The sequence below is a fragment of the Stenella coeruleoalba genome (genome assembly GCF_951394435.1).
Source record: "Stenella coeruleoalba genome assembly, chromosome: 5".
Classification (NCBI taxonomy): domain Eukaryota; kingdom Metazoa; phylum Chordata; class Mammalia; order Artiodactyla; family Delphinidae; genus Stenella; species Stenella coeruleoalba.
In genome coordinates, this window is record NC_137150.1 from 116,182,987 (window position 1) to 116,207,846 (window position 24,860).

A 24,860-nucleotide genomic window follows, 5' to 3' on the forward strand; every position below is an offset into this window, starting at 1 on the left:
TCTGATCAAAAATACGCATTACAAAATTATTTATACCCAAACACTACTTATCTGTCTTTACACTGCATTAAAGACTATATCACCAATTCTCAAGTGTGTGAGAAGTTAATGTCAATGACCAAGAGGAATTCTGATCAAGGATTCTGGGAGAAAAAGTATTAGAATTATTTGGTAGTCAACACAAGAACTGAAACACCTCTTTTTTTTTCTCTAGACCATTAGAAACAAAAAAATGTTCAACTTGGAATTAGAACCTTCGTAGATACAGAATGACATCGACATGTGGACAGTTTATACTTTTAAGAACAAAAGAGTGGGTGAAAAAGTTTTAGGCCAGCAAGACCCAGAGTCCACACTTTAACACTGTGGTGGCCTTGGAAACTGTATATTGACCAATAGGCCAATGGACAGTGAGACCAGTTGGTGATAAGACAGGTATGGTGCAAACTCCGAGATTCCACCATAGCAGCATTCCACTCGTATCACCCACTGCATTTATGTCTGGTTTACATTTTTAGAATTCTCAATTCCTATCCCACAGCCTATGATTGGTTCTCAAGGATTATTATAGCTTAGCCTCCAAATAAATCCATAAACCTAAACCTTAAACTCCCCAAATAAAGTATTTTTCATTATCACTTAATTTTACCAGTGCCCTTCAGTCTCCTTAAAACCATATATAGATTACAAATTTCTCTGAGTGATGCTTCCTTAACATCCTAGGGAGGCAGGCTGTTCAACCACTCTGCCTCTGGGTCACTTTCTCTGTATCCTGCTTACTGTTATTCTCCCTGTGACTGTGAGCCTTGCATTCATCTTTGAATCCTCCAGCACCTAGCATGGTGCAAGGCATAGAGCTGATGCTGAGTGAAAGTCTGCTCTATGAATCACCGAATCTGAGAGACTTTGTCAACTCATATACCATGCTGAAGTAAAAATAATACCAGCAAAGGGAAGCAGGTAGTTATATGAGCCAACTACAATGAAGAATACTCGCCTTTTTAAAAATTTCATACTTCATACATACCCAAACACACACGCACACTCAATTCTCATTCTCGCTCCCTCTCCGTCTCCCTTCTTTCGCTCTGTTCTTCATTAGCAAGACTCTCCTGGTATCTATGTCAATACTCTCCCAACCCCTACAATCAGCCGGCTGGTGGCAGGGCTCCTTTCTGCCCAGGTGAATTGGGATTCTAGCCCTGCTGTCTGAGGTCCTGCACCAATTGGCACGGTAACTGGACGTTAACACAAACCCTCTACGCACACCATCAGCAGCTCCTAAGCTACCCTCCATCAGCAGCTGGGAATGTCACTTATATGTGTAAGTCAAAAATACCTAGAATGATAACTAAGGCAGAATATTCCTAGAATTTTACTAGTAGACAGCTGGCATTGCCTTAAAATAGAAAAAACAAACAAACAAACCCTGAAGAGACCTAGTAGTGATTAAAAAAAAAAAAAAGCCTTATCATTTCCTATTAGGACACTACTTTTTCAGCAACCAAATAAAAACATTACCAAATCATTTTATGTAATAAAATTTAACCTTACTTTGACCTTCCTCATAAAGCAAACAAACCTCTCGATCCAATAAAGCTCCATCTGAACTATGTAAGATGATAAGCAATACCTTAATTGCATTCATTTACATGACTTTGAAACTATTCTGGGCTGAAGTCACTGACTGCAAGGTCACAGAATACAAAAAAGTAAAATGTGTGCAATTTACCAAGGAGGAGGAATGATGCACTTGGGCAGTGGAGTAGACCTTCTCCCTCCCTCATCAGGAGACACCCAAAGCTTAATGCAATCAACAGGTGCAGCCATCTCTAACATCTCTATCTGAAATATATCATACATATACACACTGATTTTATAAACATACATATAAAATATAATAAGAATATGTACTTGGTAAGTCCACCATATATTATGGTTTTCTTATTAAAATCAATCTCCCTGAACAGAGGCAAAGGGCAATTCTATGCCTTAACAGCATTTAAAATCAAAATATGAAGTAGGGCTATTACTTTTTCCATTGTTTCATAAAAATTTCTAACAACTAAAATTCAGGTTATAAAGCTGTAACAATTTTTAGGACAAGAACTGCAAACACAGGATGTTAAGTATACTAAGCATTTCTGCTTTCATTTTTCATAACCTAAGCAAATACTCAACTAATTTGCTTAGAGGAGCAGACTTTTACGTCTCAAAGCCAGTAATACCACATTAGTAAAAGTAAAGAAATACAACTGACTGACAGAAACTGACTACCATAAATTACGAGGGACAATGTGTATTCCTCAAAACCTCAGAATATATCATAACACACAAAAACAAGTTAATCCTACAAAATATTTCCCTTTAGTAAAATTCTAACACAAACTAGATGTTATTGGCACTTGAATTTACTGGAGAAAAGAGAAGGAAACTAAATGTTAGGATCTAGAGACCTTTAAAAATGTCTGTAATATTAGTACAAATGTAGAGCCTCAAATATTTTTTTCGGTTTAATATAACATCACCAGGAGATTCATTTAAGAAGTTTCTGTCCATTAAATTAGATAAATCTCCCACATTTAATGTACTACCAAAGCATTTCGATACTGCTCAAGCCAAACTTTTGCAATTTAAAAATGATTTAGTGAAAAAGCAGCAATGATATTATAAAATTTATGCTTCTTCACCTTCTCTCCCTACCTAGAAGGGCAAGACTCTTTTCATGTAAATCTGTATTAGATCCCAATCATTTCAATTGATGATACTCCACAAAGAACACAAGGATGAAAATATATTCAAGTACTATATTCTTAAACAAACTCCAACACCCTGATGCCACTTTGTCCGGTTTAAATGAGAAATAAAATAAAATCTCAATTTCTCTCTATATGTTAAGCCAATTCACTTTGGAATACCTTAGTAGCAAAATAAATGTATACATGTATTTTAAAAAGTACTAGTTACTATTACGATCCACATATAACTTTCAGTGACCATACCTTCTTTAGATATTTTAATCCTTTCTATAAGAAGTAATTCAGGCTTTAACATGATATAGATAATCTGTATAACTATGTAACAAGCAATTCATGGTTCACATATCTTGACAAGGATAAAAGCACTGGGGCCAACCAGCCTCCTCTAATATTGCTTCCAGTGTTCTTGGTCACATTTTTATCTGATTTCAGATCTCAGGCTCATGGTAATTTTCTGATAAATATAACTTTTGTTATTTCTCAAACACTTCCCTCTGTCCATCCAAAAGACTGAATGCTTTATGTTCCTAAAGCTCATTGATTATGATCACAATATTTATCTAAAGTTCTATTTCATACACATAAATTATCCTTTCCTTGGATATTAGAATATGTTAAAACCAATTTTTATAATCACAGTCTAGCCTTTGTGTGTCTTTAAATGAGCTACAACCGTGAACTGAAAATGAACTATATTAATGGCATCACTCTTACAGCTCTCAAAGTTGAAGAAAAAAGTCCAAGCTTAGGTTCTGACACACTTCATTTTAACAGCATGCATCAGCCTCAGGTGAGCATAGTAAATCCTGCCCACATAGCAAGTATGCATGTGTGTGCTCCTCTTTCCATTTTCTCTTTTCTTTTCCTTACCTCTCCCTAGGAAGTCAATGAACTAAATATTACACACTGTTTAAATATATACAGTGGTACAGAGATAAATGATCTATCTTGTCCAAAAAAGAGGTACCTAAATAAAGAAACTTATCAATTCTCAAAGTAAAATTAAATCCTGGACTGACAGGTTGCTCAGATAACACTCAGAAAAGAACAATATGACTCAACCTGTAAGGAACAGACTAAAAACACTCCATAAGATGAAGTGTATCTAGAGGAGTCCATATCTCCATTTGAAACGCTTGCTATGGAATATGTTAACTGACAGTTCCATCTAGGAAATATTTTTCTTCCTCTCTCACCTGTTCCCCCACCCATCTTGCACTCGACTCCATAAACAGCAGTTATCCCCCATTATAAAACAGTTGACGGTTAAAAAACAATGAGCCAACGAAGAAAGTACAATATTCTATAACTGACATTTACTGCATTGGCCTTGGACTTCTAATCTTTACCAGACGGGCACACAAATCAATCCATCAGCTCATAAAGGTGTGCTTTTTTAACCTCTAAAACAGATGGGATTGGCCAGAAGTGTCTGGCATGTCAAACTGCTAATCACTGCTGCCCTTTGCACAAAATAACCCTCTTAAGTTGAGGCATGGTTGCACGGGAACCGACAGTCTGTGGGAAACCCATTTAGCTGTCACACACTCCCTGCCACTCCTGCTCTCCCTTAATTAAGCCTAATGCCTTATGCTTTGACCTTTTGTTCTAACCTATTAACCCTATCTAGTACAAGTTCAATTATGTTAAACTAAAAACTTTGCTGTAAAATATTAAATGCCAAGCTCAAAAAATCATGAGGGACATCCTCACAGCCCTTAGTTCTATGCACCCTGTTACTCCATGCATGTGACAGTAAAACCTCACTTTTGAAGTGATACTGATTCTGATAGTCTAGAAGAACCACATGATCATTCTTGTTCACCCCCTTATTTTACAAACTGAGGCCAGAAAACATTAAATGACTCACCCATTTCACAGCTTCAGTTGAACCACGCTGAAACCTATCTAATCTCTAGCTCTGATCCTTTATTCTCCATCGTGTCTCTGATTTATAGTCAAACCACCCAGGAGTGTGTTAAGGATACTAGTATTTTCAACACATTATTACTTTTCACCACCCACTAAAATTCACTACTACACAAATAGGCCTAAAGCAAAACAAATGAGCACGTCCACAGAGTTTTGAGGTAATATTTCCTTTCCTCCCCACACCAAAATTTTCTATCTGCTCATGACTTTTCTTCTTTTTAAAAGGAACAATGGCCATCTGAGAACTGCTAAATTCTGCAACACTCCCAAGGCAACAGGTGCAAGTACAAATTTCTTTCTTCACTGATACTTCATTTAAGTATTCAATAGAACAAATGACTGAAGCTACAGAAAGCAACTACAACTTGCTACTTATCCTCAAATGGAAAAAGTTGGTTATCTTTAAAAATACCTTTTTTACACCTATATGTAAATTGATTGCTCTTCAACATTTACCAGAATCCCAAAAAATAAAATCAAAAAAGTTTAAAATTCACTGTAAAGTAAAATCAAACATAGTCCAAACTAACATGCTATCATCACAGGGGAATTTTAGTTTTAGTATATAGTAATAAGTGCTATTCCCCTTTCCACTTACTTCATACAACTAGAAAAAACTGTTTTACCACTCTCACTATGACACGTGAAAACAAACATTAATAACATCAAACAAAATCTGGATTTCTACCTGTGATTCATGTGAGGAAATGCATATTAATTTCAGATTTTTGAAAGATTTAAAGTCAGATTTTAATTTTATCCTCTTATTGACTGCCCAAAGACCCATTTTTATCTACTTTCAGTATTAACCAATACCGTCATTTTTGCCTTTAGCAACCTGGAACCTTACAGGTTAAGATAATATGCCATTAAGTGGAACATATAGCAATTTTCAAAAGAAACAGTGATGAACAACTTCAATGACAGAATTTACTACTTTTTAAGGGATAAAAGTAGAATGTGTACAAAAGTAAAACTCAAAGTGAATGTGCTTATGTTATTAGAATGGTACTTTCTTGGCATCATCAGAAGGAATATACACAAGAATTTACAATATGAAACATAACACAGGTGGATGAGCAGTCAAAGGGAAAACAAACACTGACAGCAAGAACAACTAGCAGCAAACTAATGATTCAGAGTGTCAGTCACCTTTTTTTCCTGCAAAGGATATGTTTTTTTTACACACACACACACACACACACACACACACACACACACACACACATATACACACACACACACTTTCTTTTTTATATTCTTTTCCATTATGGTTTATCCCAGGACATTGAATATAGTTCCCTATGCCATACGGTAGGACTTTCTTGTCCATGATATTGTTAATTTAAATGAGATATCATGCCTTAATTACAAGAGTCAGCTCATAAAAATAGAAATTAAGTTTGGGTCTCAGACACTGAGGAATTTAACAGTGGGAAAGTTATACTAGTGCATAGAATCCACATACTCTACAACATATTGACTGACACAAAGGAACAACTGAGAGGAAAGAGCAGCTCAGCGCTGATGCAAACACAAAGTAGAATATACCACATTAATAGTGAATGTGCTCATTTTTCTACTCTTTTACTTTGGACAGTAGTCCATTAGCCTGTATATCTTCTTTTACTATGATTTATGTGATTCACAGCTATTTACTTGTGAATAGAAAAATATGTGAGCCCTGAGAGGTGTTTTTTCTGTTTACAAAAAGCATCTATTTCTAAGCATGCATAAAGTTTAGTAAAAACTTTTGTCTTCACAAGCAAGAAACTGGGTTAAAGTCATTTTAAGAGCATCTGTTAAATCTCAGTGCTGTATATGTATGTCCCAGATAATCTACACATTTTCTTTAGCATTTGAAAATTAATTGCTGGTCTATAAATTTCTGAGCTCTATTTTAAAATAATTTTCTTTTCCAACTTAGCATTATTAATCAAGTTGAACGTGATAATGCTCTAACAGTCAGAAAATTCACCTCTAGTGAAGAGCAAATCCTAATTTTAAAAAATAACAAAAGGGCTTCATATACTACTTAAGGTCTATAATTTACTAGGTTTTGAATCATCAAGTCCTTCCTGATTCTAACTTTTAAGATTACTGAACGCCAAAATTAATGCTAAACATGAGATTCTGAGATGCCTCCAGTGTCCCAAGCAGTCAAATTCAATGCAATTAAATGTGCTGAGCTGGTGGATCCTTATAACTACTGCAAGTAAGGCCAAGGAAATTGCCCATAAGGCTCTAGAAATATTGTTTCATTTCTTTAAAAAAATTAAATGTTGCCCCCCCCAAATTTCTCTGAACATGCATTCTAATATGTTATAAATTGTGTATTTTATTTTTTACTTTTTATTTTTTTTGCGGTACGCGGGCCTCTCACTGTTGTGGCCTCTCCCGTTGCGGAGCACAGGCTCCAGATGCGCAGGCTCAGCGGCCATGGCTCACGGGCCCAGCCGCTCCGCGGCATGTGGGATCCTCCCGGACCGGGGCACGAACCCGTGTCCCCTGCATCGGCAGGCGGACTCTCAACCACTGCGCCACCAGGGAAGCCCTAAATTGTGTATTTTTGAAGAAACTTAGTATTACAGAACAATGTCAAGTAATTATAATGTCACCAACAGTTAGTTTCACTTTTTCCTTCATAATAAATATGCCTGGAAAGAAGATGATAAATTTCAAGGAAGAAATATTATTTCTTATAGACGTTCTAATTTAAATAGACCAAAGAAAAAATGTAGAACAGCAGCTATTATGCATAAGTTAGTCATAATATTTAGCAGTTTTTAATGTATAAATACACAAAGGCCCCATTCCTAACCCCCCAAAAAAGCCAGATTTCACCAATAGTTGGGATTGGTAGAGTTCAATTCAACAAATGTTTTAACAACCTTCTGTATGCCAGGCATCTACAGCACCAACAATACACTGATGAATAAGCTCCTATTCATGGAACTTACCCTCTCTTGAGGAGGACAGACATTAAACAAGTGTGAGACTATCACAATCAGGGGTACAAGGAATTGTGAGAGACAAATATGATCTTGTTAGAGGTTTGGAGACTGTACTGAGCACCTACACTCTCTTGTCCACTGTCCCATGAGTGAGAATATTCCTTTCCAATTTGCTTCACCAAGGTGAGGAATGTGGTCAGTCTGTGGCCCACATCAACGGCTACCATTAGGTTTCTTCTCTCTTGCTCTCTTTCTAGAGGGGTGGACCTCGGTGCACTTGGTTCAGGGCACTGATCACCCCTGGTCTACACAGTGCCCTCGCATCCGATATGCTACCTTCTCAAAGGAGAATACAGAGTGGGGCCCATAACCTTTGTATTATGTTCCCAACTGAACCAACAGACCCAACCACCTCCACTAATGGTTTTAGAATATTACTCTTCGGTAGTAAGCGCAGCTGGCCTGTGATCGTTCTGGTCACACTAGTCAACTAAAGTCACCTGGCTCTGTTAATCGACAAAAGTTTCCCTACTGAATTTTAAATAGAACTCAAAAATGTATATGACACGTAGAGACAAAGCTAATGCATGAACAGATGCGCACCTGTACTGTAAAGCTTCTCTTCTTAAATTCTCACCCTAGAAAACACACCCCAAGTTCTAGACTATCAAATAAATCACAAGACTGTCCTGAACACCATATTTTAATAGCATGAGAAGGAAACAGGCTACAAAAAACAAGGCTGAGGGCTTCCCTGGTGGCGCAGTGGTGGAGAGTCCGCCTGCCGATGCAGGGGACACGGGTTTGTGCCCCGGTCCGGGAAGATCCCACATGCCGCGGAGCGGCTGGGCCCGTGAGCCATGGCCGCTGAGCCTGCGCGTCCAGAGCCTGTGCTCGCAACAGGGGAGGCCACAACAGTGAGAGGCCCGCGTACCACAAAAAAAAAAAAAAAAACAAGGATACGGTCGGTCCGGCTCACTCCCTCCTTAAGACCCAGTCCTGATTATCAGAGGTCCTCCCTTGGGGTTAACTTAGCTTTAGTATACTGCTGGACCCATCACCAAAGGTTATTAACTATTCCTTAACACCTGGTACAGAAAGCCCCTCTTTCTGAGATTGCTTTAGCAAAAATAAACAAACACACAAAAGAGTGTGAAATAAATCAAGACTTGATTTCTCACCCTGGGTTTAGCCAGTTGCCAGCTTGTTGGTTTTAAATTCTTAGGTGCTCAGTGTGTCCTCCTCCGTAAGATGCAGACAAAAAATGTTTTGGAAATTTTAAATTAACAACAATGTCAAAAATGTTGGAAGATGAGCAATCATGTACCCTACTGTGTCACACGGATACCTAGCCGTTAAAAAGAAAAGAACAAGTGAGAAATTAAGAGAACAAAAGGGAAAACAGGGGAAAAAGGAAACAAAAATAGAGGAGGATCAAGAGAAAAGAAAAAGGTGTGTAAGTGAAATAGTAGCACTTATCACTATTTGATTCACAGTCCACACCAACTACCTATCCTATGTGCTCTTCTGCTAAGTAAGATGCCTCTATACACCGACTTGTTTGAAAATGAGGAAGTAGGACAAGGTACCTCTAAAACAAGCACACTTAAACCCAGAAATTCCATAGCTTCTATCAAATTTCCTTCCAACCTGATATCTAAGGATTCTATGAAAGTACTTCAGTTTGTGAAAGCCCAAGCAAAAGAAGAAGCAGAAAAAAAAACAAAAACAGAAGAAAACATAACGTTGATTCAGGTCAGTCAAGGATTACCAAGACAGGTAAGAGTAGCATTTTACTAACAGACTGAACAATGCATTGCTTTGAGTTCTGCCTCAATAATACCAAACATCCAGATATAGGGAAAGAACCAGGTGGTGAATAATAAACACCTTCCATCTTCAATCCTTGACCTCATGCAGATTCAGTCTATTTCAATTAACTTTTTTAAAAGGCATGGATGTGTTAGGGAAATAATATACATACATATCTGAACTCCAGAAAAATTTTTTTACCCAGATTGTTCACTTACACAGTTTCTCTCTTATTTGGCCAGATACAATATAGTTTCTTAATAAAAGAATGTTCCTTTGCAGCTTTTATACAAACCCTTTTGTTTATCCAACATTTATTTGGCATTTCAAAATCCAAAGCACACTAGAAAATACTATGTATATGAGCATTATTACTCATCCTTGTGTCTCCAATACGGTTTCAACCTGACTACCTTTTAGTGTAGAAGGAACTACTCAGCTTGAGTCTTTTGGTTCAAAGTTCCATAAATTTTAAATGAGGAAAGTAAAAAGAGGTGGAGAGGTTTATAACTCCAGTTCTCACGCTCCAACAATAAAAGAATATGCCTGATGTGTACTTTAAAATACATGATGTGCTGCAAACCTCCCTAACTCCAAAATTTCTTTCCTGACCATGGTCTACTCCCAAAATGAAGCCAAATACTCCTCATCTCTTGATTTCTGCATCCTTCTGATAAATTCACAAATGCACTGTCAATTTCCTCTTCGTATTACAGAGACTAGTTCATTAGCATAGCACAGTCTTTAAAATAAAATTACTGGGGGTGAACATAGGACAATAAAAATAGAAATCATGTTAAGAACCGTAACAGTCAAGAGATTTAACTTTTCAACCAGGAAAAGCTATGGCTCTGAATTTGCTACAACTGCTCCTTGAAGTGCACAAACATAATTTGCCTTGGGAACACTTGGATTAAGACCATGACAAGCTTTTTAAATGAATTATATCAAGAAACACAGTTGCTTTCTCTGCCTCAAAGAACACTGTAGCAATTCTGAGGTCCACTTCACAGGAGCTAGGAGCCTTCATGGCTGCCCTTGGTGACTACATCTTCCTTATGCAAGCGCAGGAGCAGGACATCAGCTCTCTGAGAACTCACAGCAACTGCAGCAGAAACATCGCTTGGAAACAGGGTGCCTTCCCAGTGGGAACTGATCTTTGAGAAGCCAGGCTGGGTGAATGCTGCTTGAGTCCTGCGGCTCTCAGGTTGGGAGCAGGGTTTGTTTTTTTTTTTTAAATCATTTTCTAAAAATCAGAGAGAGACTGGTTTTCTCTTCAAAAGATGGCATGTTCTCATGGAAAAGCAAATTATCATCAATGAAATTAGCTGTGTGACCTCAGGCAAGTTACTCAGGCATCTCTCTGACCAGGTCTATGTAAAGTAGAGAAAATGATACCTATATGTCACAGGGGAACTGTAAAGCAGCCAGCACCATGTCTGGCACAAAGCAGGTATCCCCAAATCCTCTTCCTTTCCCTACTCCTCCCCGCAATAAAAAAGGAAAAGGCAAAAGACAGGTAACTAAATAACCTTTTTACATTTCAAGTTTTGACCCATCATCTCTACTCCTTTCAAAACTATAACCTTGAAATCTTTACTGTTTACTGTCAACAGCAGCATATATTGATATAGTCAGAATTTCAGAATTTAGAAATGAAATCTAACCTCCCTGTTCTACAGATTCTACACATGCTGCCCAGAGACATAAAAGGCCTTTCCTTTCATCAGTATCATACATTGATTTAGTAGCAGAACCTAAGCTAGAAAAATATGTGTGGAATAACAAAACAGAAACACTTTTTTAAAATATGCTTTTCAAAAATCAGACCTGAGCCTATATGACCCATTGTGTAAATATTCCCTTTAGGGGAAAAACTGCAATTGTGATTAGTTTCATTTTGAGGGTATTTCTTATATCTCATTTGTAAGTGTTTCACATGTTTTCAAATACTTTTTCTTGCTGTTCTCCACCTTCTTCTGTCCTCCTTCCTTCCCTTAATTTGTTTCTTTTCCAGGGTATAAATCTACCACTCTATTGTAGATTACTATAAATTCATAAATTCGGGAATCAAAAAAGAATGCTTAAAAAGTATGCTTTTTAAAAACCAGCTATAATCCCTTAAACATTTCATATCTCTCTATTTCTAGGTAAATTCCTTAAGACAGAAGTCTCTTTTAAACTTCTAATCCTCAAACTTTGATTGCGTTCTGCTATATGTCAGGCTCTCTTAACCACATTATGTCATTAAATCTCCACAATTATAGTAATATTCTAATTCTAAGATTGTTTATAAACATAATTTCCTTTCTTACTATTGCAATGCTAAATTATCATCTTTTTTTAACGCAGTAACATATTTAACATGTTCACATGTTATGTACAATACAGGCAAATTCAACAATTGAAAGCACACAACTACAAGAAGCTAGCTTAGCCGCTACATGGCTTAGCTTCTCTCTTACCTAAAGCTAATCACCTTACTTTTACCTAGTACCCTCACATAGCTGGTAAAGGAGGTAGAAGTAAAATAATCAAAGCAGACTGCAAAAAACCCCACAAGTTCCAAACTCCTTAGCTCCTGAGCTATCCTCAATCCATCAGCAAATTACAGATCTGAAAACAAGGAGTAGCCCTATCATTTAACAGGAGACTGAAAAACGACTTTCTTAATTAGAAGTCCAAGGCTGAGAGACTCCTTTCCACCAAAGCTCTGAATAAACACCAACATCAGGTCAATCAGAGCTGTCCTGGTCCCAGTGGGATCTTAAGCTGATGACTCAAATTCCCAGCGAGCTTCTAGTTTAATTTCTTGAAACTCTAGGCTTAGTCACACAGTGACCTGGAATTTAAGGCAAATAAGGGTCTCTTCCATCCTTAAAGATATTTTTGCTGAATGACACAAAGTTAAAGAGGGAAGATGGGTTTAGAGCTTTTTAGAGTTTTTACTCCCCGAGGTGTACCAAGTTAAAAAACTGGGGACAGTGAACCATGCTAGCTTTGAATTTCAAACACAACTATTAACCCTGTCAGAGAAGCAAGTCCATTTCCAAGTTTTAACAAAATGCCCTTTTTTTTAACCCCCGCACTATTTATTGAAAGAGGAAGGAAAGAAGAATGAAAAGGAGGGAGGGAGGTGGGGAGGGAGGTGGGGAGGGAGGGAGGTGGGGAGGGAGGGAGGTGGGGAGGATGGATGGATGTCACAAGCACCTTCCTAGAAAAAGTTTCAACATATTCTGGAGGTCTTCTTGAATTTATTTCAATCAAAAAACATATAAATTATAATTTCTTTAACAGGTAATTATCCATACATTATCTTCAATAACTATCTTGTTTAGCTTTAAAAAAAATCTTAGTACTACTAAGTAAATACAGTGGAGTCCTTTTTTTCCATAAGTTCAAAGAGTAATTTTTTTCTACATTTCTGAGTTGCCCGTCTTCTAAATTCTTCAAATCCGCTTCTCATTATATTACTCCTAGAGTTCTAGGCTAAATGTTATCTCTAGCTTGGTTCAAGGTGCTAATTTTAACAAAATCCTAATAACAATGGTAAACTGTATCATCTTTACTTTTTCCTCATTCTTGTTCTCAATGTTTCATGAATTTAAGAAAAATTATGTTTCAGGTGTAATGATATCTTAAAATGCCATGTTTTATTTGTAGTATTTGCAAGGTAGTGTAGGGATCAATTTGAATTTTAAGGTTCATAATGCAGAGTATGTAATATAACAGTGACAACAATTAGTATATCATCCTACTTATCTCAATACCTATACTTATTATGAAAAATTAAAATTACTCTTCATACCTGTAGCAAAACAATAGGAAATTTCTATTGTAAATAAACTCTAATTTTTAGAATCCTAAATATTCAATTTGAACATTAAATTTCAAGGAACAAAAAACAACAGATGGGTATCTGTATTACAGTTTGCAAAAAAACCCTGCTAAGATTTCAGAGGTCTCTTTGGTCCCAATTTTCCCCCTACCCTTGAATCACAAGGTAATGTGCTTAAAGAAAGCATTCTTTCTGGGGTTATTTACATGAAGTTATCTTTATGAGAAATCTTATGAAAGAGTTCTCCAGTTCACCACCCAAACCTCAGCACTCTGTTTTCCATGTTCGATAAGACCCTTGGAAAACACCACATCTCAAAAGAATAAAGAAAAGGTGGTCTATTTTTAATTCATTTCCTTCCAAATAAACTATTACTCCCTAACTCCTGGTTCTATGCTGGTACCCAATTTTGACCTTCCAGTTTAGATATATTTAAGAGACATTCAAAAACAGTGTACACATGCACAAGTGGGGAACCTGTCATTTCTCCCCCTCAAACCACCACTATTTTTATAATATTGATGACCTCATAAAAGGAACTCCATTACCATCAGCAATTCATGTCCCTGCTTCAGCACCAGATGCAACCAGGATATGGAAACAAGATCTCTCTCCTCCATTTACTTTTTATTCATTCCAACCCCTGGATATAACCCTCAGTTCCATTCCATTGGCCTGCTTCACCATCTGACACGCTTGATTTTTACCTTCTCAAGTCTTAGCGACCATCCTGGTGTCATATTTCCCTAATTGTTGTGTTAATCTAAATATTACAGAATGAGTTTGCTCATTTTCCCCCAAGACAGTCCCCTCAAAAAACTGCAACTTAAGGAAATGCATCTTGAACAATTTAATTCTCAGATTCAAACTCATTATCCTGAAAGCCCCCCACCCCTCCCTGCCCCATATTCTGTTCAGAGTGTTCTTTGACTTTTCAATAGTAATCAAAAGTTGCTTTTCATAAAAACATTTCTCTAGTTGGAAGACGGGTACAAAGGGTTTTGTTAGAACAGTAAATGCTTTTTTCTCTAGTCTTCATCCATGTTAACAGTAAATCACTATGAAACCAACCAAAACAAAACCCACCCTCACTGTGTGTAGCCACGTGAAGGGGCATATGGAAAAAGCTTAAGAGTAAAGAACCTTCATCCCAGCACAGCCAAGAAGGGAAGCTACAAATGAAGGCAGCTTTCATGGAAGAAAACATCCACAGATGTAGAAGCTACTTATTTTAGAAAAGGGGACAAGACAGCAAGAGAGCAATAAGGAGAGAGAGAGGTGGGGTATAGACAAACAAACTGGAATGCCTCTTCTCTGTTCACCTACACTTTAAAACCTGACTGTATCCGGCAATCTAAAGTTTGAAAAGCAAAACTAAACCTATCACAATTTAAAGTGAACAATTTTCTCTTGATAAAAATTAGCTGTTTTGAACTTATTTGGGGCAGAATTATTTTTTTTAACCTTATACACAAAGCTATCATTGCTTTTTCAAAACACTTAAAAATGACCTGTTAAGTTTCTTACAATCGTAAAATTTTAAAACTGAAAACCTAATCCCTTTAACATCATATATCCTAAGCCACTCTGATGTAAAATTACTTCTATGCCACTGTCTTCTAGTACTGGTTTGCAATGGAATCTGTACAATTAATAATAACCTTCTTCCTTCTCATCTTTCTAGAAAGCCAAGAATGACATATCTCCTTATCTCCCTATTTGTGCCATTAGATTGACATATTTTGCCTCACCTGTCACCTTCCATAAAACTCTGCTTTCAGATGAGTTAATTCATTTTTTAGTTGTCCTCAATGTTCTAAAATAGTGATGTTTGACAGAATTAATACAGTGCTCTAGTTCTCTCTGTTCAACTGGTATTTAATTAAAGATCTTGGAGGCATCTTTGTCTCCAGTTACACTGCTTAAAGAAGGAATGTTACTTCCTACCCGGACAATGTGCTAAACCACATGGCAACAGAGCTGCCTTCCTAAGGTCTCCCATTTAACAGATTGTTTTACCGTGTTTAAGCTACTAGCAAGACAGATTACCACTTTATTTAATGTTGATTTTACTTTTCACATCTCTGAACCACAACTCTACTACAGCCTACATTCTCTCTTACCTTTAAAGTGGCCAGCATTTCTGAACTTGTAATGCTCCCTTATATTTTTATTTGATCATTGCTTTTGTTTTACCTGGACCTCAAAAAGTCCTAATGGTATTTAATTTGTAAGATTTCTTGAATCTCTGGTAACCATGCAGAGAATCTTTAAGCAATGAGAGCTACCTGGAGCACAAGCAGAAACTTTCTTGTTTCAAATTCTTTTGAATTAGAGTCTTTAAGCAGTGACAGCTACCTAGAGCACAAGCAGCAAATTTCTTGTCTTAGACTCTTTTGAATTAATATCTTTTGGCGAATAGCCCACTCAACATGTCATAATTTTCCACTGTAAAGGTAGCATGGATAATTTAAATTGGCACTTGCTATTTATTACACAAATAACTGTTCTCTTGGAATGCGTTTTGAAAGCTAGCATTTCTCAATAATTCTCTGGCTATATCGGAACCACAAGAGACATGTCAATTTAAGCAAACTTCAGGAGCAATAAACTAACAAACAAGACTCTAGGTGGTGGTATAGGTTATTTTTTTTATCATGATGTTTTGCTCTTAAAAAACTGCAAGAGTCAGAGGAGCCTTTAGCCTCTTTTACAGACACCTTTTTATTGCAACCTTACAATATTTTAGGGTGTTAAATTAGTAAAAGTTTAGAGACACATTCAGGAAATGGGTCCAGACATTAAAACTGGTTTTCAACTACCTCAAAGGCACTGTAGAGAGCGCACTGGAGTAAAACCAACAATGAGTATTCCTCTTTTTTGTTTGTTTTTAATACGTATTTTCCTCATGCTCCTAGGGCACTTTCAGGGCTAAGTATGCAAAGAGGTCTTTCCCCACCGGAGTGTACGAAACAGGCTAAAGTAACAATCCTACAGCCTGCAGGATAGGGGCTTGCTCCATTGACTGAAACTTCTTTGTCTCTAGGAACTAATTCCAGGCAGAAAAAAGTTAGCACTGATGATGAAGCCACTACTCTCTGAACCAGCTAAACTCAAACCACATTACCAAACTGCTGGGCAAAACCAGAGCAACTTACTTCGAAACTGAAAAGCACTTCAAAATACTCCAGGTAGCAACCCACACTTAGGTGCCAGGCAGATGAAGCAGCATTTGTTTAAAAAGTCCACTTATTTCAGTGTCTCTTCAACAAAGGTGCCAAACTAGTGATTAAACATTGAATAATCACATCAGGAAGATGCCACCCACTTGCTAAACCCATGATTCACTAACAAGCAGGTTCAATGCAATTCATAACTTTAAAGAATGAACTACCAAAGCTCTTTGCTTCACAAATACCACTCTCCACCCCCCCCCAAATGTAAACAGCAATCATCATCTATAAACGGACAACCATTTTCACTTTGAACACCTATGGATGGTCTCTCTTCCTCTAGAAACAGTTTTCCCGCACAATCTCACATTTAATCGTTTACATTACCGGAGACAAACTCCAACTCAGTTCCACCAACTGAGTGAAAAATCCTTGTGGCTAAGAACGTCTTAATTCTTTTCCGAAATAAAAATGCTTTATTAAAAAATTTAAAACGCAAAACTACTTATCATTCTGTTCTTCTACTATCTTCAAAACCCAATTGCCATCCCTAACGAGATAGAAGGTAGAAACTCCTGTAATGCTTCAGAGATCAACATGTGTCACAGACTCCCAGCTTGTTCGCCTCTAAGACACAGTTGATTCCTTTGTTCCTTCAGACTGAACACCAACTCTTGATTAAAATTTGGAAACTACTTTGGAAAGGATATGACGGTTTGTAGAATATTTCCAGGCAAACCCTTCATAAAACAACAACATGCACTAGTAGTATTAGAGGACACAGATATGAGTGAAAAACAAGCCTCCAGAAGCCTCCCAGGACCTGCACGGAGCTCACCCTAGATGTGAGCCCGGTTTCTGGCTCAGGGGTAAAGTGATGGTTGAGGCCTCGGGTCGAAGAGGCCTCTCCCTCGGGAGGGGAAGGACAAGTACCGACGGGCTGGGCTGGACCCGGGGGTCCTCCGGGGGTCGGGAGCGCGGTCCCCTTTCTTACCCACTTTCCCAGGCCCGGGATCCGCGAGCACAGAGCTGGGAGGCGCCCGAGTGAGAGGCGGGGAGCTGCGTCCGGCGCCGCCCAGGACGCCCGGGGCAGCAGGAGCGGCGCGGCGAGAAGCGCCCGGGGCTCGGGGCCGAGGGGACAGACGAGCGGGGCGCGACTCCGGCCCACGCACCCCCCCGCCCCGGCCCGGCTCAGGGGCCACCCGGAGGCCGCCCCCCGGCCCAGGACTGGCACGGACGCGCCAGTGAGCCGGGGGCCAACTCCACAACTTGGCGGCCCCGCTGCCCGGGCCCCCCGAGTTCCCGGGGAGATTCGGACCCAGCAGGAGAGGCGGAATTTCCCCGGAAACCACCCCCCCGACACCATCTCGTCCCGCCACCGAGCCCACCCCGCCGTCTGCGTCCGCTCCCGCCGCCCGCGGCGCCGGCCCCGCCGCCCCGACGCCCCCGAGGCCCTACCGGCCAACGCCAACGCCGCCGCGGGCCGCGCTTCCCGGCCGTTTCCGGCGGCGCGGGCGGCCGCTCCTCCGAGCCCCCCAGCCGCGGCCGCCACTCACCCGAGGCCGCCGCGGCTCCGAGCCCGGGGCTCCGGCAGGCTCACTCCGCGAAGGCGCCCCGCCGCCCCGTCCTCCCTCGGCGCCCCAGCGAGCTCTTGCCTCCGACCGGCACTGCCGAGCGCAGCGGCTGACGCGAGGCCACGGGCGGGCGTGCGGGCGTGGGGCCGGGTCGTCCCTCCGCCTCGGCCACCGCCTCCTCCTCCGTCGCCGCCGCCGCCGCCTCCCGAGTTCGGGGCTCTGCTGCAATGTCTGCGAGGCTGACTTTGAGCGCCTCGCTCGCCGCCCGCCCGCAGCCGCGCTCCTCCCTCCGCCGCTGAGTCCGCCGCGGCCCAGTCCCTCCCCTCGCCGCTCCACGCCATTCAGCTCTTCAGCCAAGTTTCTTAACCCTTTTTTCCCCTTCCTTCCCATTGTCACCGGGGCGGGAGGAAGGCGCCCGGGTCCCGGAGGCTCGCGGGAGCTGAGGGGCCCCCTCGGTTGGCTGGTTTTCCTTCTCGCCCGCCCTCCGGTCGGCCGGGCGGGGACTGCGGGGCCCCGAGGCGGCGGGAGGATCGCGGCGGCGGGGAGAGGTGGGTGCTCCACGCGCCCGCGCCGTCCCCCGCGGCTCCCGGCTCTGTCCAGCCGCCGCCACGGCCGAAGGCGCCCGGACAGCTCCTCCCGGGGCCCCGGGGGGACCGATCTCGAGACACAGGCCAAAGGCTTGTGTTGGGGGCACAGACTGGGGGCCGGGACTCCCCGGGTCCCCTCCTGGGTGCCGGCGCCCTAGGCGTCCCCCTCCTCCCATTTCGCCCACGACACGCGTCCCCTTGGCTCCTTCTCGCCCACCCCCAACTTGCACCACCTTGTAATCTGTGTGTCTTGCTTTGATCTTGGGGGGCACGGGCACTAACTGCGGGTCACTTTGACCCCACGCCCAGCACGTAGGAGGCAGCCAGGGATAAATGCGGAGTGAGTCCGAGAGGAAAACTGGGAAGGAGACCTGAGGAGCGCCCCATTCAGCTCCTCGGACGGCGGAGGACCCGCGAGCAGGGTTTATCTTCAGCTGCTTTGTCACTGCGAAGTCTCCAGCGGAGTCAGTTCTCGAATCTACACCATCTCCGGGAAGAATCTGACCCTACAAGACAAGGCAGAAGGCACGGGCTGCCACTTCTCGGGCAGCTCTCCGCGGTTCAGGCTCCGAGTAAGAAATAACAATTACATCACGAGGCCGGGGCGGCAGCGCCGAGGAGCCTCCCGGTTTCCTGCAGCTTGATCTCGCTGAACCCGCCTCTAAACTGGGGGGCATACGGATTGGTGAAGAGAGAAAGTGGAGGGAGGAGAGAGTCATCTGAAACCATCATTTCCCCCTTCTCCCTGTATTTGCTGTTTTAAAATCTTGTCCTTAACGCTCCCCAAACATCTAACTAGAACTATTAACACCCCCTCAACACCTCCGCAGATGTCAGGTTTCTTTTTGACTCTAGCATCTAGCATTTAGTAACTCGCCATGAAAAGAAAAAAAAAAAAAAATTACCAGGGGAAATGAGGACCGTTGCTGAAATTGTTTTTGCTTGCTGCGAAAACGCTAAAGTACAGCGTAGCCTCACTGTGAACTCCGAAATGGCATGCCTGTGTTCAAACACTTATTACACAAAACAAGTGAGTGGATGAGACACTCCATTCTTACGTGTAGGTTTTCAGACCCTTAAGAATTCGATAGCATTTGAAAATAGAGTTGCTAGTGCACTTAAAAAAAGAAAAAAGAACTATCCAAGTCGTAAAAAGTATTCTATGCCTGTTATGTAATGGCTGTGTTGTGCGTGTAAAATGTCATTTAACCTTTAAAAACATGAATAAGAGTTTGGGGTTACCTTCACAATCTTAAAAAAGAAAGCATTTTTTCAAATTAATGCTTAATAATCCAGCCCCTAGCACAGTGCTGGGCACATGGTAGGAAGATTTTGCTTCATGGTGATAGTGCATTTTAGAACAATTATTTTACATCACCCTAGTGATTCAACTGTGCAATCTGTTGCCATCTTATATAGTTTAAACCTCATATGATAGCTTATTATTTGTATGTAGCACCGTTTTAAATCTGTTTCAGGCAACTTAGTAAAGTCAGCTATTCTGTAGCGCAACATATATCCAGGATTGATGCAAAGCAACTGTTCCAGTTAAGTGATGGTCAGCATAATTGGAGCGTGGCCCTTTAAGGAGTCAAACTTCTTTTTTTTAAATCGTTTTTAACTGTTGTTAAAGATTTTCTGAAATGTATGATAAATATTTCTGTTTTCTTAAGCAGTTTGTTTGGCTTTTTCTGGAGAATTCAGGGTTAATTTTATTTAAAGTATTCATTATAGTAGGTGTTAGTGGATTTAACAAATACATCAAGTTCCTGTTCTCTATCAGGCTTCTTCCTAGGTGTTAGGGATGCTCCCAGGAGGTGTATAAGCCATAAATCGCTGCCCTGAAGGACTCCAGGATACTATGACTGATTATCTCTGCCTTTTGTAGTCTCTCTCTCTCCCCCTTCCCTAACTGACAATCTGTTGACTTTTCTGTCTTTTGCCAGCGAGCCTGTCTCCAACATTCTCCTCCTCTTCTGATTGGCAGCTTCTAGTCTGGTGCAGACTGAGAATCCAGATAGCCTCACTTGTCACAATTCAGTCTAAAGTAAAACTAAATAGGTCCCGTGTAAGGAACTGATGTGCTTACCAAGGAGAAAGGCACATGAACTTTAGTGCATAGACTTTGTGACAGATATTTGGACTACTCAAATGTTGCTTTGAAAAGCATTCTTTTTGCTTCTTAGGTGGGTTTTAGATCATTGTGGTTGGTAGATAAACAACCTCCAAGTAAGTAAGATTACACAATTAATACAACAAGCCGAATACTGGTCCTGCCCCTTTTAGCACTAGTGTTAAAAAGTCTACTGCAGTATGTTAGATGACTTAATAAAGCTGCTCACCTCGTTATTCATCTGTCTTCTCAACCCCACAGAAATCCAGTCATTGGAATCCTGAACTCTTTTTGATAGTACATTAGTGTTAAGTAAGTTGCACACCTTTCGTGGGATTCATTTTTACTTAATCATTCTAATTGTGTTGGGGCTATTTTGTTGTTCTTTGTTTTTAAAAAATCAGTACCTCAGTTTCCTGGCTAAGAGAGTCATTGCAAGGATACTGGGGCATATATGTAATATAAGAATACCTATGCAGTAATTGTATTTTGAAGACAACTCTCATTTTAACTGATTGTGATGTGAAAACGATGCCCTTGAGCTTTTATACTTAAACACAAAATTATTTTTATGAACTCAGGTTCCTATGGGATCAGATACGTATAGTTCAGGCTCAATATGTTTATCCACCACAAAGAAGTAGTCTGGGAGAGGCATGCTTATGATGTACTCCCTGAATCTCTCCCGTTATAGCATTTTTCACACCAGTTGGTGACTGGGTGTTTACTTATCTATATCCCATTCTAAACGCAGGCACTCTGGGCACAGGGTCTGTATCCCTCTGGTTCACATATGGACACTTCCAGCACCTATCCCTGTGCACAGCAAACAGTAGACGGTAGATATCCAGTAGATATTGGGCAAGATACTGTCATGATTCCCGAGAAAAGTCTTTGTTTCTACTTGGGGTACAGGTGTGGGGTAAGGGAGCTCAGAGAAAATTTTACAGAGAAAAGAATGCTTCAGCTGTCTATTAAACGGTTAGAATTTACCAAGTAACCAAGTGGGAAACAGGTTCTCAGGAGAGGGAAAAGACTGTTTAACAGTGGTGAGGTGTGAAGAAAACAAAAATATACATTGAGAAGTATTGAACTCACCTTATACACTATGAACTAGTGACTAATGAACTATGACAGCTGACAGAAATATATACAGATGGAATTCCAGTGTAGTTACGCTGTTATAGTCCCTCAGCCTCTAGAGAAGCACTGTCCAATAAAAATATAAAGCAAGCCACAAATGTGATCTACAGATGTACTTTTAAATTTTCTAGTAGCCACATTTTAGAAATACAAAGAAGCAGGTAAAATTAATTTTAGTAATATATTTAACTCAATGTATCAAAAATATTTCAATGTATACACAACATAAAAAATATTCAATAAATATTTTACATTCTTTCATTCACACTAAGTTTTCAAAATCCAGTGTGCTTTTTACACTAGGTTTTTTTACTCCTAGTGTAAAAACTCCTAGGTTTTTACACTAGCCATGTGTAGCTAGTGGCTACCGTATGGGGCAATGCAGCTCTCTAGAGGGCAAATGAAATCTTTAATAGTACAGTCAAATGAAATTTTCTTAAGATGAAAATCTGAATCTTATGAAGTCTATAATTTTGTGTTGATTACTGGTGTTTAGCTCTGCTATGTTATAGAGACCACTTTCTTCTGTCTAGGCTTTTGTGCCTATTAGAGAATCAGTGAAGTTTACATTTTATGTACTGTGTCTCCATTAACCATACTGTGGTTACAATTACTTTTATTTCTGTTAACTCTGGTGGTGGACTGTAAATGTAAACTGGCCATACAGCATTAAAAAACACTATAAATTTGGGGTTGAATAAACTTTTTGTAAAAAGTCTTCCTTAGATCACAGAACTACTTCTATGCTAGTTACTGTCAAGCATCTTCCTGGCTATAGAAACCCACAGTTTTGCTCTCCAGTTCTTCCATGCCCACTTACTTAGGGAGTATAAAATCCACCCTAGCCTTTGTTTGAGGCAGTCACCCGTCTGAAGCTGCAGCAGTAAGCATGTGCTATAGCACCCTGAGTACCGAGAAAGGTCTGAAGAGCTAAGATGAAGATGTTTAGACACCCTGTCTGCAGGTTACTGTGCAGTTTTCCCTAATGAGATCGGAGCCCTTTTACTTTCTGTGGAGCATGAGTGCCAAAGACTGGCAAAACCAGGGCACTCAATTTATTCACTAAAATGAATCCTGAAAACTGGATCTTAAAAACAAAAAACAAAAACAACCCGAAAATGTTTGCATAGAAGCAGCTGAAAGTGTGCAAGGAAAAGGCAGATACTTTAATGAAAGGCAAATGTGGACGATGCCTTCTCATTCTCCAAGAAAGAAAATGTCTAGTATAGTTAAGGTGTCCAAAAAGCCAAGAAATCCCAATGAAGCTAAGGAAAACCTGTCAGTTTTGATGATATGTCAGCTTAATATGTACGTGTAAATATTACATGGAATCCTATCCTTTTATGTAGAAATGGGTCATGTAGATCTCATTAAGCAGCCTGTCATAAATGACTACAACATTTCAGGATTTCACAAACATACATCTGTATAATAAATCAACTGGGTAAAACATGATCCTATTAATTTTTAGAGATTTTACTCAGATAACCTTCAACTAAAGCCAAGTACATACAGTCAGCCCTCCATATCTGCAGATTTCACATCCACAGATTTAATCAACCATGGATGGAAAATATTCTTAAAAAAAAAAAATCCATAAAGTTTCAAAAAGCAGAACTTCAACTTGCCGCTTGCCCACAACTATTTACACAGCATTTAACATTGTGTTTACAACTATTTACATAGTATTTACATTGTATTATCTGTTGTAAGTAATCTAGAGATTATCTAAAGTATAAGAGAGGATGTTCCTAGGTTATATGTAAACACTAGTGCCATTTTATGTAAGAGACTTGAGCATCTGAGGATTTTGGTTTTGGGGGGGTGGTTCCTGGAACCAATCCCCTGCAGATACCAAGGGATGACTGTATCTGTTTTCCTAAATTATTAAGGATTCTGTGGGGAAGAAAGCTATAAAGAAAACATGATGTATGCTTGCCATTTGTGCAATTGTTTGACTCTCAAAAGACATAGACTCTGACAAATTTGTTTCAGATTTGTTTAGTTTAGGAAACATAAAATTCTTATATAGTTTATCTTTCCACAAAACCAAATTAAAATTACCTTCGCCCTCAAACACACACACACACACACACACACACACACACACACACACACACACACACACACACCCCAAGATTTCACACAATGCAATGGGGAAAGAATAGTCTTTTTAATAAGTGTGGCTGGGACACTGGATGTCAACATAGAAGAAAAGGAAATCTGACCATTTCTTTGAACCATACACAAAAATTAACTCAAAATGGATCATAGACCTAAATGTAAGAACTAAACTATAAAACTCTAAGAAGGAAATATAGCAATAAATCTTCACAACATTGGTTAGGCAAAGCCTTCTTAGGCATGACACCAAAAGCACAAGTGACAAAAGGAAAAAGAAGTATATTAGACTTAAATCAAATTAAAATCTTTTGTGCTTCAATGTACACCATCAAGAAAATTCAGGGGCAACCCACAGAATAGGCAAAAAATTTGCAAATCATATATATATCTGATAAGAGACTTCTATCTAGAATATGTAAATAACTTACAACTCAACAATAAAAAGACTAGTACCCATATTTTTTAATGCGCAAAGGATATGAATAGACATTTCTCCAAAGAAGATATACATTAAGGACATGGGAAGATGCTCCATTTCATTAACCATCAGGGAAATGCAAATCAAAACCACAATTCAATACCTCTTCACACTCACTAAGAATAGCTATAATCAAAGAAAACAAAAAACAAAATAGTTAAGAACAAGCATTGACGAGGATACAGAATAATTGGAACCCTCGGACACTACTGGTGAACACTTTAAATGTTGCAACCACTTTGGAAGAAAGTCTGGCCATTCCTCAAAAGGTCAAACATAGAGTTGCCTATGATCCAGCAATTCTACTCCTAATTATATACCCTTGAGTATTGAAAATTTCTCCACACAAAAACTTGTACATTAATGTTTACAC

General features: G+C 39.8%; 1 protein-coding gene across 5 annotated transcripts in view; it reads right to left on the reverse strand.

Moving 5' to 3' along the window:
* The window catches only part of NRIP1 (nuclear receptor interacting protein 1), a 100,316-nt gene extending 78,892 nt beyond the window's left edge, over positions 1 to 21,424 (reverse strand). The window contains exon 1 of one of the 5 annotated variants that reach the window (XM_079923182.1): positions 19,001 to 21,424. The gene's annotated coding sequence lies outside the window, so the exon portion shown is untranslated. Of the gene's footprint in view, positions 1 to 1,732; positions 1,832 to 18,024; positions 18,086 to 18,123; positions 18,255 to 18,862; positions 18,965 to 19,000 lie in introns of those variants that run through there. The other 4 variants (XM_079923183.1, XM_079923180.1, XM_079923179.1 and 1 more) reach the window with 4 other exon arrangements.
* Between the last annotated feature and the right edge of the window lie 3,436 nt (positions 21,425 to 24,860).